Consider the following 14,599-nt stretch of genomic DNA (forward strand, 5'->3'; position numbering starts at 1 on the left):
AATTGCCTGCCTTGGATGGAAAAATATATTCAATAGTTTTTGTAAACATGTATAATAACTTCTTCAGAGTTTGTGACTTTTTAATAAGAAATAATTTTAATTTACCTGTTGAAATGAGTAGTACAGAAACTAAAATATTTCTGGTGCTTGTCTGAAAAAGTATATTTTAAAATATTCTATATTCTATGTTTGCATAATGTTCATAATTTATTTTCTCCTAGATATACTTTGAATTCTATATTATTTTATAATATATAGGATCATTAATGTGTCCTTTTGGATTGTATTCCATATAGAAACAGTTTGAGTCCTTTTTTTCTAGGTCTTAATATTATTTTTCTTTGGGATAAAATGACAATGTTGTCTATTTTGAAAAGTTTTGTAAAGTTTATGCTATGTAAACACCTTTCTGAGGTGATTTAATACACTGATGTCAAACTTAATTTAATTATATGAATTACGGGTATTGTTACACTTGTAATTTTGTCATCAACTTTTTAATCACTTTTTTTCATTTCTTGCATGTGAAGAATGAAAAATATGGAATACTTCTCAAATTTTCATATTGTACTTGTGCAAGTGCCATGTTAATCTCTGTATTGTAATTTGAGTATACTTGCTGCTGAAGCATGTAGTATCCTCTAAATTTAATAGTTAATGATGCAATCTTTATACAGGCTTATATCTATGGGTGCCTAATTGTAACAAGGAAACCTTATTGTTCCTAACAATGCTATTGATCTTATTTCCCTAAAATTCTGTGAATAGTGGAAAAAATTATATTGATCAGTCGATTGCTCACATTTCCAAACTTTTTTTGCCAATGAGTATCTTAAATCTTTTTATTTGGAATTTGATCATACTCTCTATTATTTATAGTTTGGTCCAAATGTGATGGTTTCTCAAGTACATATTTATCCAGCTTTGTGGACCTAATGGATTCAAACTAAGCGTTGCTTAAGAGCTACTTCTAAACTTCTTCAGCTGACATTTTCCCAAATAAAATTTTACTGGAACAAATGTCTACCTGAGCCTTTACCCTTCTTCCATGTGGGAAGAGACCAACCAGAATACCTTACCATGACAGCAAAGATTTTCTTACTAGAACAAAACTAATCTTGGTTATAAGGGATCATAGAGAGATGAACAGTTCAAACAGAACTGTTCAGACGAGAAGGTATTTTATCAAAATATAATTGTTTATTATACATTCCATTTAAAAGTAGCTAAAGCCAAGAAGGTGAAAAAATTGTTCGTATGCATGATTACTTAATGTCCTGACCTGTCTCTAAGTTCCTGGCAGGAACTTACACTACTGCCTTTTTATCACCAAATATTTTCATAGTTGCAGGAGAAGTGCATATGTTTCTCCTCATTATTAGGCATTAAATTGATAATGTTTTAATCACAGTCTTTTCTCTTGCCTCCATGCTGTAAATCTACAAATGATAAAGCTTTAGTTCTAACTCTATCAAACACTGAAGTAGAGATAATGGAATCATACTTTAAAACAGAGTTGCCTTTGATACAGTAACTACAACAGAACAATACAAAACGTGTGTCTTTTAATCATATTATATATAGTTATATATTTTATATTTTTATGTGCTGATTTTATATTTCACACAATGAAACTTACTAGAATTAGTTGATAATTTGACAAATAAATTGATATTTATTTACTCCAATAAATAGAATTGGAATATAAATATTTAGGTTTCAAATATATATTAGACTAGGAAACGTATCAATGCAATCTTTTTAGTATAAACTTGTGATACATTATAACTGTTCTTGGTCTTCTGAATCCACAAGAGAAAAAAACAATGTTTTCCTCTAATCTGTAATGGATTTTACTCTCCTGCTCTGTTTTTTGTTTTAACTCGCTTGTCCCAAACTGTTTTTGTCCATATTTCTGAAGCATTCTTACTGATTATGCCCAAATTTTGCTAAGATGTCTAAAAAATATTATTCTTCTGCAGTACCCATGGGTCCTAACATCCCAAGGCCCAGTTACCTGCATCATCAGATAACAGGGGCAAGAGTTTTCACCAAGGCCCATGAAACATATCAACACAAAGTAATTGAAGATCCATCTCAATTTTGCATTTCCTATATTTCAGGGCCCCAATTCCTTGAGATGCAGGAATTAGCAGTAAGCAATTGTGAAATGCAAGGCAACTTAAAATGAAGGATGAGATCACAAAATTTGAGAGAAAGTACTGTAATTCAAACATTCAACTTACAGATGACCAGCCCATATGAGTGAACAAGTTCACAAAGTGTCATAAGATTATTTTTAATACCCCTCACCTATGATTAACGAAAGATTTTAGTCCAACATAAGTGGGCAAAAAAATAGTTCCTGGAAGGATAGGTCTATAATTGTTCTACCAAAGCCCGAAAACTTGACTTAGAGGTCAAATGTAATTCAGAAAAACATTTGAATCACTAAGGAGTGCTTCAAAACACTGGGACTTCAGTACAACATGGTTCTGTGGTATAAAAATGTCAGTCTCAAACCAATGATAATCTACATTTAATCTCCTGAAAGTATATTCCTTTTCAAATAAACTTTTTAAAATCACTTTCGCCAAAATAACATTTGACAAGTTGATGATACTTAGTGACAATACAAGTTTTTCAAGTGTAGGGAGCAAGTTACAATAGAGTTGAATTATTTACACAGCACTAATGCCAAACATGTTCAACCATTCATTAAAATGTAGAAATAGTACCAGCCACAATTTGTGTTTTTCAGTATGGGCCTTTCAGAAATGTGTTTAATATGTCAGCCTCCAAATTTCAAACCCAAATGTTAGCTAATAAATTTCATCATTTAATAAGGTACATTTTAAACAATCACAAATAGTTGCCTTATCATATGTTATTTTATGTTTTCCCTCTGTCTAACATAGTAAGAAATATGACTTTAAGTCTTGAATATGGGTACTAATCAGAGATATGACAAACATAATATCTGTCTTCTATTTCTATCATATTCCTATTTAGGAATAAATTTTAATTTTCTTCTTTTTCCAAAACTTATAGGTAGTATAAAATATTATTCCATGTAAAATAAAAGAATCACAACATTGTACAAAGCCATTTATAAAAATGCAGTTAGTAATACATTCTAAGCCATTTTTTAACTTTCTTTTTGACTAAATAATCTTTCAAACGGTTGAGAAAAAATCATGTTTAGGTGCTTCCCGTCTCCAGTCTTGCAAATTGTTGCTGCAGATGAATGAATTATGGAAATATAAGCTGACATCATTTCAAGAATATGCAGGATTGAAACTCCATGGAATGTATATAAACCTTTCAAAGTATTAATAGTTTAACAGAATGACTATCAGGAAGTTGAAACCAAAGAGGAATTATAGTAAAGACATAGAATGAATGAAAAATGAACAAGGAGCAAATACAGCTAGAATACTGAATGTACACATATGATGAAGGAAGTGGTAAATTGGAAATAAATCTTGGAGAAAGGGTTGGTTGAGAACGATAGAAGGAGTGACTCTGATCTAGGAGCATTGGACAATTAGATGGATATATTTAATTGTAACACAATTGCATAAACTTTTAAAATTCAGTTAAAAAACACAACTAGAAACAAAAACACACAAAAATCACAACCAAACAGCAATCTCTAGAGAGTATGAATATGACCACTCAAAATTTTAATCAGTTAATGAAGGGCAGTCTTGGGAAAAGCAAAGAAAGCTGTTCAAAGAGGGAAGTTTGGGATAGGGGAGAAATTTGAACAGAATTAAATAGATTGTCTAAGGTTATAAATCACCTATATCTGCTGTATACAGTATCTTACTTCTATGAGTTTTCTGTCTGAACTGGATAATCCAGTCCTGAGACACACTTGGTAGCTTGTGAGGTAGAATGGAAGAAACAAGATCAAGAACCCATTACTCCACTGGAGAGAAAACAATCCTCTATATTTTCTCTAATCTCTCTTCACTACACATTCTTCATACTTTTAAGTCAATGGATTTTGAATTATATTTTTTCTTCTTTCTTCTGTCAAAGTAATTGGTCAAAGTAATTTCATTAAATATTATTTGCCATTTTCTTCTTTCATGCTGTTTAATTGGCCAAGTGAGTCCATAAAACTTCCCTCTTGTATTTGGTTGCCATGAAATAACATCTATGTTAATAAGGAGAAATCTAATGTAAAACTTTGTCTCCAGAAAACAGTCCAAGAGCCTGTGATCACAAATATTTGGCTATAGATTTTTTTTCTTTTACCTTGAAAGACTTCTTGTGTCTAAAGTGCCCACAAAAATAAGTACTCCATCACTTGTTGGTTCAATCAGAATTGTCTAACCTCAAAGATATATTTTGCTAAGAAGATGCTTAGAGAAAACCAAAAAATACTGCACTTTTTATTTTCTCTCTTAAGATTCTCCTTAGATACCATATCAGGAACAGTGAAGTTATTCTATGCAAAATTATTTTAATATATTATTTTTCTCTTGGTCTTGCATTTGTTCACCAAGATGTATGGAGGAGAATAGAGTTAAATCACCCATACCTTGGAAGAAAGTGTCTGTTACAAAAGGAAAATGCTTCTATGTCCTATTTCTATGTCCTACTCTTAGCTCTTGTCAGAGTTCCAATTAATCACAGCTTCTTGGCTTCCAGTCTAGTGAAGCTGAAGGACCAACGGGCTCCACCACTGCTACATCTTCATTATTTCTCTTTTAAAACTCTTCAAATTGCCTCATTTGGATGTGGAATGTATTTTCATGTCTTCATTCAATCAGTTCTGCATTGTAGTGAGCCAAATGGGCTCTGTAAAATCACTTTAGGGAGTAAAAATACTAACACAATTTACATCAAAAAGTTTTGGCCTCCCTTGACTGCTGAAGTCAATACGCTTAGCTAAGGCTTCTAAGAAAACTTTTATTATTAATTTTTCCATTTGCTCAATTCTTTTCTGAACTTTTTGGCATATGTAATAAAAGAAGTCTTCACTACCTCATATTAATAAGAATATTATTTTTTGTGAGCCACTTAGAAATGTGAAATCATTGGTTTGAAGTATCCAATCTATTTTTTTTCTGTGTTTCACTGCTTCACGTCCAAAGACATTGTGGAAAGTGTTACAAACAGAAATGTGTAATCCCAACACCTTCTTTCATTGTGGAGGGCACTTTCTCCCTAAATATTTTGACTCAAATTATCTTTTTCAGAGAATTACTGTTTGGTAATTAAAGGTAAATTCACAAATTTAGATGCCTTATTTTTTTAAGAACTTTTAATTTAAATTCCAATACAACCTTCTTTCAAACAGTGAGAATATAGTTCCTGGGTAAGGACAATTACAAGGGAAACTACAGGATTTACAGCAAGGTTTCTGAGGTTTGTTTGTTTAGTTTGAAAAAGAGCCATCTTCATCCACATTGCTCCCTCTCTACTATGTTTCCTGGGATTCTTTGCATGAAAGCCTATTCTTCCAGGCAATTTTAAATTTTCTTAATAGGCTAAGTTATTAAAAATTTTGAAATATTAAATTTTACCTGCCATAAATTTAAAACTGTTGAAAATCCTTTATCAGAACCACAAATTCACCAATCGTAATTCCACCTTTACCATCAAAATGTTAACATGCTGTTTTCATGATATAGTATCCATGCAGCTATTATTTTCCAGTGGCTTTGTTATGCATATATGTAACCATATTAGCTGATGCTAAGCAAAATGAATTCCAAGATATGGAACCAGATTTTTTTTCATTTGTGGTTGTTGTTTTTGATGAACTATGTGATTTCTGTTTTCTTTGGGGTTTTCCCCTATGGTTTATCCCTGCTGTATGGTGAGACAATGGTGAGCATAATGGTGAGACAAAGGACAAAAGGCAAACCAATGCAATAGCAATACTCACAAGACAATATGTGGGAAATGTACTTTACAACTTGTGAGGGGTGAAGGGGTGAAGGAAAACTGTGAGAAAAATGAGGAAGGGGTAACAAGTTTGAAATGTTTTTTATTCACTACCTTACAATTACTGTAAAGTCACTGTACATCAATTTGATAATAAAATTGAAAAAATAAGCTGCATAAAATGTAATTTTACTGTATTGGTACAGTAAATATAATTCTTTATGTAGTAACATTTTAAAAATCAATACTATTTGGCTTCTAATTTGAATTAATTACCCATTATTTATCAGAGGTTTATCAACTTGAATGTTATCCAACTAGACACTATTTTCACAATATACTTGCCAAATTTTTCAAAAAAGAATAAATTTAGTACTTTCTCATTCTAAAACAGAAAACAGGGTCTGGGAAGATGGCTCAGTGGTAGAGCGCTTGCCTTGCATGCCTGAGGCCCTGGGTTTGATTTCTCAGCACCACATAAGAAAAAAAAAAGCTGGAAGTGGTACTGTGGCTCAAGTGCTAGAGCGCTAGCCTTGAGCTGAAGAGCTGAGGGACAGCGCCCAGGCCCAGAGTTCAGGCCCCACGACCAGACCCAGTTTAATACTATGGAAACCCATAATGTTAAAAGTAAGTAAGTTTTTTAGAGGACAGAATATATGTGTTCTTCAAAATTCCTATGACTAACAACTACTCATTTTTAAATTCTCAACATTCCTAACAGATTCAAAACAGTACCTGTTTGCATGTTATGTAATTCTGCAATAGATGCAGTTTCCAATGGGGTGTTACAGATTGAGAAGTAAACAGAAAAATAGCCACATTCTTGTAGAGGATAAAACTGTGAAGCATGTGTAATAATTAATTCTTCAAGAGTAAGCAATTGTTTATAAGAGTAAGCTATTATGTCTATGACCATCAATCCCAAGATTTATGCCATAAAGTCATCCTAGCCCAACAGTTTCCAATTTGTAAGGGACACCTTAAAATTCCTTAATTCACATCATGAATACCTTATCTCTATTTTGAAAAAATACTACACCTCTTCTAATATGACACCCTCTTTGTTCTGAAAAGAACACCACAATAAACTGAGCTGCATCATTTTTCCTCCACTGGTATTCTTGAGATCAGAACACTTGTAAATATTATTTATATTTAGACTTTTTTAACTATCATAGATATTCAGTATGCTAAGATAGGAAAATTATGATTCAAAGCCTTCCCAGGCAGGAAGGTTTCTTAGAATCTTACCTCCAAAAAACTTCTGTGCAAAAGCCAGACTCAAGTGGCACTTAGGTTGAAGTGGTAGGGCTTGAGCCTTGAGCATAAACAGGATCAGAGACCTTGTCCATGCCAAGAGTTCAAGTTCTAGGATGAACCAATAAAAAAAACAAAATTGAAAAAAAAAAACCCAAACCTAGCATTTTTCTCCATGTATACAGAGGCGCGTAAATAAGGAAATGGCTTCCTGTGGTACATATAGGTAGAAGAAAGAAGATGTCACACAATTACTCTCTTCATACCATATTAAACCAAACCTTCAAAAATTGGTTTTTCTAAATGTATAAATTAATGTCATCCATTTTTGGCAACTCTGTCTAGATTATTCATATTAACATGGTATACATGAACTCTGCAAATTATCTATTAACTATGTTCTAATTATAACTGTTGTGAAAGAATATCTAGGCAAATAGAATGCCAGAATTATTTGTGAATTTTTCAATTAATCCCTCTACTTTAAAAGAATTTTGTAGTATCCTATAGAATATGAAATTACAAACAAATCCAAAAAATATATTTTAAATCTAAATTCTAATTTAACAAGGTCTACAAAGTCCTACATTAGACGAACTTTGCTATTTCTCCAGACTTAAGCTTTTGTAATCCTTCCACATTTATTTGGAATCCAACAGAATGAGGGATGGGAATCATGAGCTGTTTTGCATCTACGAATGTTCTGTAATGATAAGAGCATTTAAAACACAAGTGAGGATATGTATGGGGTGCATTCAATAGGAAACTTGACTTCTCAAAACATAATGACAAAATTAGGCCAAACTTCCAACTGTGTATTCCTTTCTTGTTGTTTGGTTTGTTTTACTGAGACAAAATTATTCTACCTGGTCCAGGGAAGGTATCGATATGTAATTCCACTCTCTTATCTCTTGTCTGAGTGCTAGAATTCCAGGCTTGTATCACATTGCCCTTCCATAGTTTGTTTATTTAATCTAGAAACAGACTAGAAATTCTGAACTTCTCTTATGATTTTATCCACTAGACTGACTGCTCAGACTGTTTATGTACTATTTTCAAAGGTGTTTTAACATTTGACACAGGATATGAACATTTTCAGATGCACCTGCAGGCTTCCCTGATTCATTCCACTATGTATCCTATCCCGTTAAGAATGATTGCTTGACTCTCTTACTATCTCTGTTCCCTACCTATGTAATATTCTCAACTTCTGGGGGAAAATTCACTTGAGGACTTTCTAATATTAAAAATTATCACTTGATTCTAGTCTTACTCAGGACCTATTTTCTATTGTTTTCTAACTTTACTACATATTCTGAGAGTTGTTTCATTTGTGTATTTTTGTGTGCACATATAAGTGCCTCTATGTGTTTGTGTATGTTTGTATGTATGTATGTATGCAAAAACTTAAAGCTGTAATTCAGCAATCTTGCTCGTGACTGGTATCCCAGCTTTGACTGGTTAATTATAGGTACTGTCTCAAAGCCTATACTGTCCAAGCTGGATGCAAATTGAACTTCCGAGACTCCTTTACATTCTTAGGTTTTATTTTTCCAGGAGCATCAACTTTTAAACTTCAAACACTTTTGTGAGTGTAAAGTCTAACTGTAGCCCAGATTTTTAACTCAAAAATTCATATAAAGATAGATGAACATATACATTACATATCCTGAGTGTACACTGTTAGAAATGTGATCATAAACCAAGTTGTTGTGAGATCTGAGGATTGGGTTTTAAAGTCAGCACGAGTAGGAAAGTCCTGGAGACTCTTTTCTCCAATAATTACCAGAAAACTGGAAGTGACACTGTACCTCAAGTGGAGGAGCACTAGCCTTGAGCTGCATTTCAGAGGGACAGCGCCCTGTCCCATATTTCAAGTGTCACAAAAAACAACAACAATAAAAAGGAATATAAGAAAAGGAAAGAAAAAGAAATGTGATCTTAGCCACCAGGTTCATTGCTAGTATAATTCCTGTTCCCTCAAGATAGACTCTTTTTTTCCAGTTAAGTCTATTCTCCCATATGTGACTTGCATTGGAAACAGAATCATTCTTCCATTCTCCTTTTTGCACATTTACATGATCAGCAAGCGTGATTTAGAAAGGGAGTGGCCTCATGCTTCATGTTCCAGTTAGGGGTAATGCTTTCTCTATATCACTCCCATAAATCTACATATGGGACTTGGCTTTATTGTTTCAAATTTTTATTTGTAGAGTCTTGTATATTGTATTGAACACTTATACATAAACACAGAACTTCTTTTTCTCCTATAATTGCTATTGTTTCTTTTACTGTTAACTCATGGACAGTTGGGAAATTAATGCATAGAATATAGATTCACAAAAAATTATCTGAGAACCTTCTTACCATTTAAAATTCACCTTAATTTACAGAGCACATGAGAAGTTTGAACAAAATATTCTCATGGATAATGTATTTATAAGCAATTTAAATTGCATTTGTCTTTACTAAGTTGTCTCTGAAACATGTGTTACCTCATGTCCAAAAGTGTCTTTGTGCTATTTCAAAGAAGCCAGAAAACATTCATTTTTTTCTGGAGCAGCACCATAAATTGTTTCTGAAGTAAGTGGAAGTAACTGTTACTGGATGTGGAAACTGATCCCAGGAGAGGAATTTAACATAGAGAAATGACAAAGTTCAAGTTAACTATTGCGTTGCTTTGTACTGTACAAGAAAAGAATCCAAGGCTGGAAGGAAACTCTGTCCCTGACTTTTTTGAGTGTGTCCTTTACTCATATAAAACTTGTCTGTAAACTTCTGGTTGAGAGTATTGCAAAAGGAAACAATATGCCATTTGAAGGCAGGCATAGAACAAAAGGAAGTAACTTTGTTTTAAAAGTGTTCTACTGCAAAGAAGCAAAGACATGGAGGTTTTAAAGTGTCTTATCAATGGATGTTTCACTCCTGAGATGATTCTCTTGTTGCAGGAATCAGTTTTCAATTCCTTTAGTCTGGTCTTGAGTTTTCCATAGCAATAAGAATTCCATAAAAGCAGGATCCAGTGAGTATGATCAGCAAAAGCAGCCTCTTCTCGGACCACCACTATTTTAAGGAGAGTCCCAAAGAAATACCCAGGGTTTTTTTTGTTTGCTTGTTTGTTTAGTTTGTGCTGGTTCTGAGGCTTGAACTTAGAGACTGGCCCCTGTCCCTGAACAGTTGTCTTTCTTTCCTACCTGGACCAAACCTAGTACTCCACTGCTTGAGCCAAAACTCCACTTCTGGCTTTTTTGGTGTTTAATTACAGATAAGTGTTTGACAGACTCTCTTGCCTGGGTTGGCTTTGAACTAAGACAGTAAGAAAGCTACATGACATCAACTCTATGGAACTCTTTTGAACCAAGAAATATTAGATGAAGTTTATTATAAAGCTAATATTTGACAATTTTTAAAGAAGAGAATATGTTTAGCAAAGAAGCCATAACAAATAATTCAGTAAAAGTAGGTGCACTACTAAATCATTTGGGAAGATTACTATTGACTTCATCATTCCTTTGGGGGAAAATTAAACCTATATTTGCACTTTTTTGTTGGTTGTGGGGATTGAACTTTGATCCTAGGCACTGTCTCTCAGCTCTTCAGCACAACTTGAGCACTCTACCACTTTAGCTACAGCACAACTTCTGGGTTTCTGGGGTTGATTGAAGATAAGTGTTTCATGGACTTTCCTGACCAGGCTGGATTTGAACCACAATCCTCTGGACTCAACCTCCTGAGTAGCTAGGATTACAGGCATGAGCCACCAGCACCCCGCTCATATTTGCATTTATGTGCACTTAATGTCACTATGTAGACAAAGAATGGAAATATGAACCATATGATGTGACATTGCAGCTTTTCAGAATAATTAAGGTAGCAATAAATATGTCCTTTTCCCTTTTGTTACATAAATGACTCATGAGCTATGGGACTCTTACATTAGCATCCTCTTTCATCTTTGTAGGTGTATTTAGTATTAGGAAATGTTCATAGATAAATACAGCAAGACAGACTTTTAGAAAGCAAAGGAGATCAGGTATGAAAGATCAGCATAGGAGATACATTCATCACACAGAGATTAAGAACTAGCCTTGAAGATTTTGAATGCCAAAGGGAATGAGGAATTAGCCTAGTTGATAACTAGTTCTTTAATAAGCAAAAATGGTTCCCTAGAACGGTTTCTGCTATACCTTAGTTACTATAATTTATTCTTTCCATCTGGGGTTATTCCTTCTCTTCTGTCAATACTGTTAATTAGCCTCCGCCTTTTTTGTAAGATGACTGGCCAAAATAGTTTCTGAATCTCACTTACACTATCCTTCTCATTGTGATTAGCAGTGACCCCACTCAAAAGCCTGGAATCTTTGAATTTCCAGAATTAATCTTCACATGACATCTAAGCACATTCCTAGCATTAATTGCCGTGACCTAATGAACAAAACATTTTTTCAACACAGTATCCTAACATAGGTAAAGTACATGTATTAGGAACTATTGTCAGGTATCAGTATGGAAGGAGCATTTATATATTCCAAGTATGGGTTCTTTATTTCGCATTTACTAACTAAATGTTCATTATTGTTGTTGCTGTAGTTTTGGCAGTCCTGGGGCTGAAACTCGGTGCTTGGGAATTATTCTTCAGCGTTTTTTTTTTCCGCAAGGCTAACCCTCCACCACTTGAGGCACAGGACCACTTCCAGTGTTTCTTTTTCAATTTATGTGGTACTGAGGAATTGAACTCAGGGTTTCATGCATGCTAGGCAATCACCATACCATGAAGCCACATTCCCAAAACGCTAAATGACTTTCTTAAGATGGCATTACATTTTCATTCTATAACTCTGTATCATAATTTTAGCCAGGAATTTTTGCTAGAAAAGAGCATTGAACATAGTACTGAGTCCAGTAAGGCTAGATGGACAATGGATAACTGTCACAGTGTAGCCAGGGCACAGAGGGACTTACCTCATGGAGCTGGTACAACAGAATGAGCGAGACAGCTCCTGACCCACAGCCTACCTCGAGAATGAGAGGACCACCTTGGTTCCAGCCACATGGGGATGCTGGACCTCCTCCTCCAGCACCCATTGAATCAGTTCCTGAGAGAGAAAGCGAAAGAAAGAAGGTCAGAATTCCACTTAAGCCAGGTGCTGGTGGCTCAGGCTATAATCCTAAGTACAATGGAGGCTGAGATATGAAGATTGTGGTTTATAGCCAGCCCGGGCAGGAACACCTGTGAGACTCTTATCTCCAAAGAACCACCAAAAAACTGGAAGTGGTGCTGTGATTCAAGTGGTAGAGTGGTAGCTTTGAGCTGAGAAGCTCAGGGAGCTGCCCTAGGCCCAAAGTTCAAGCCCCATGACTGAAAAGAAGTGGACTTCCCACCACAAGAAGTGGACTGAATAGCACCCATTGTCCTAGGGAGCATGGCAGAGAAGTCAGGCCGAGCTTCCTGTCAGCTGGGAGTCATTAGTAGGTCACCAGGCTTCTCTGTGCCTCAGTTTCCCCAGCTTCAAAACTGAACAAAGTGAAGGATCCCGTTACTCATGGGGATAGAGTAATAAAGAAAGAGAGCGATGTTTTGTTTCATAATCTCAAAACTGTTGCACCGTTAATAACACCACCATCTGAGATCTTTCCGGGTATCTTCCTATCATATGCTCACAGAATTGCCAAGAACAGTATCAGATGGCCCCTCCCTCTGTGCCTGTCCCTGCTCCAGAGATCCCTCTGTATCAATCCCTTGTTTCCTCACAACTGTCCCATGAGGAGATTGAAGTCCAATGGTTGAGGCCCAACCCAGAGACTCACATCTGGTCAAGAATCTGCTGCCGTGGACTGAGTTTGGGACAATCCATCTAAACCAATGACTGAGCATGTCGCTACATATCTACCATCCCAACTACAGAAGAACGGGCCTTGTGGCTCAGGCCTGTCACAGATAGGAGGACCATGATCCAGCCCAGAATGAGCATATATTAATTCTCCATCTCAGAAATGCCCAAGACAGAAAAGCTTGACTCGCATGGTAGAAGACTTGACTGGCAAGCCTAAGGCCTTGACGTCAAACCCTAATATACCAAAAAGAACCAGAGTCCCAGTGCCAGAGGCTCATGCTTATAATACTAGGTACTCAGGACGCTGAGATCTGAAGATCACAGCTCAAGATTTAAAATAGGGTTGGCCTCGCCCATCAGACGTCATTATGAGAAGACTCAGAGACTGACCTATGCTGTTGCACTCCATACTAGCAGAACTCATATCCTTACTAAGAGTTGGCCATGCTCTCTGTCCTCCTGGGAAGCCATCCCCTGCAGGCAACACTCCCAGGTCCTCCCAAGCTCCCACTGCCACCAACCAGGCCCAAGGGAGTACACAGTTCCATTGTACACAGATCCCTTGTTCTTGTAATTTAACTGTGCTGTGTCCCCTTCAAGCCTCTCACCCTTCCAGGCCCCCAGACCTCAGCTGTGAAACCCATACATGCCCCAAAGATAACAGGTAGAAGTTACCAAAGCATTCGGCCTCCTTCCAGACAGGTGACAGAAGACTCCTCCATGCAGCACCTGCAATTTGCCAACTGATCACTCACCTGAGCACAGTCAGGCTGTACAAGGAAAAAGGTTATCTCTCTGTCTCTCTGTCTCTGTCTCTGTCTCTGTCTCTCTGTCTCTCTGTCTCTCTGTCTCTGTCTCTTTCTCTCTTTCTCTTTCTCTCTCTCTCTTTCAATCTCTCTCTCTCTCTTTCTCTCTCTCTCTCTCTGTCTGTCTCTCTGTCTTCAGGTGAAAGTTTGACTGAGCACAAAAGACAAGGTCTCACACAGTAAGGGTGTCTATCTTCTGCCTCCAACACCTCCCATCCCCAGAAAAAAAGGAAAAAAACCCAGAAGGCAGGTGTAGACATGCTGCTCCCCACCTCTGACTAAAGCCACTGGGTTCCCACCAGGGAGTGGAAGGGCGCAGATATGCTGCTGTGTGGCTCCGACTACTGCAGGCCAGGGGATCTTTGGCGCCCACTCCTCACCCAACCTGCATCTCCCCGTATCCTGGACAATATCCACTGGGGATGGGGGTGGCATCCTCGGGTCAACCCCCACCCCCACCCCTGGGGCACATTTGTGGCAGGTCGTGGGCCAGACTGTGGGGAACATGAGAGGCGCGTCCGGGTTAGAGGGGAGGTAGTGGTGTCAACAAACAGAGTGAATCAAGGTGCTACTGGGCAGCAAGGAATGTGGGCGTGGCCACCATTCTTCTATCCCATTGGTCAGAAAGAACCATGAAACAATAGAGGGGTGGCTGGAATCTTCTGATGCAGGCAGAATGGGTGCAGTCAAAATGAAGGCAGCCCCTTTCCCAGGGAACTCTGTCCAATCCAGTTGGGGACAAGAGAGTGACCCACTTTAGCCGGATGGCTGCACAGATTGTTGTGTATGTCTGTTTGT

General features: G+C 36.6%; 1 pseudogene; it reads right to left on the reverse strand.

Moving 5' to 3' along the window:
* Positions 1–534: 534 nt before the first annotated feature.
* LOC138835431 (U6 spliceosomal RNA) lies at positions 535–631 on the reverse strand (annotated as a pseudogene).
* Between the last annotated feature and the right edge of the window lie 13,968 nt (positions 632–14,599).

The sequence above is a fragment of the Dipodomys merriami genome, unplaced genomic scaffold (assembly GCF_024711535.1).
Source record: "Dipodomys merriami isolate MVZ:Mamm:240054 unplaced genomic scaffold, mDipMer1.0.p SCAF_238, whole genome shotgun sequence".
Classification (NCBI taxonomy): domain Eukaryota; kingdom Metazoa; phylum Chordata; class Mammalia; order Rodentia; family Heteromyidae; genus Dipodomys; species Dipodomys merriami.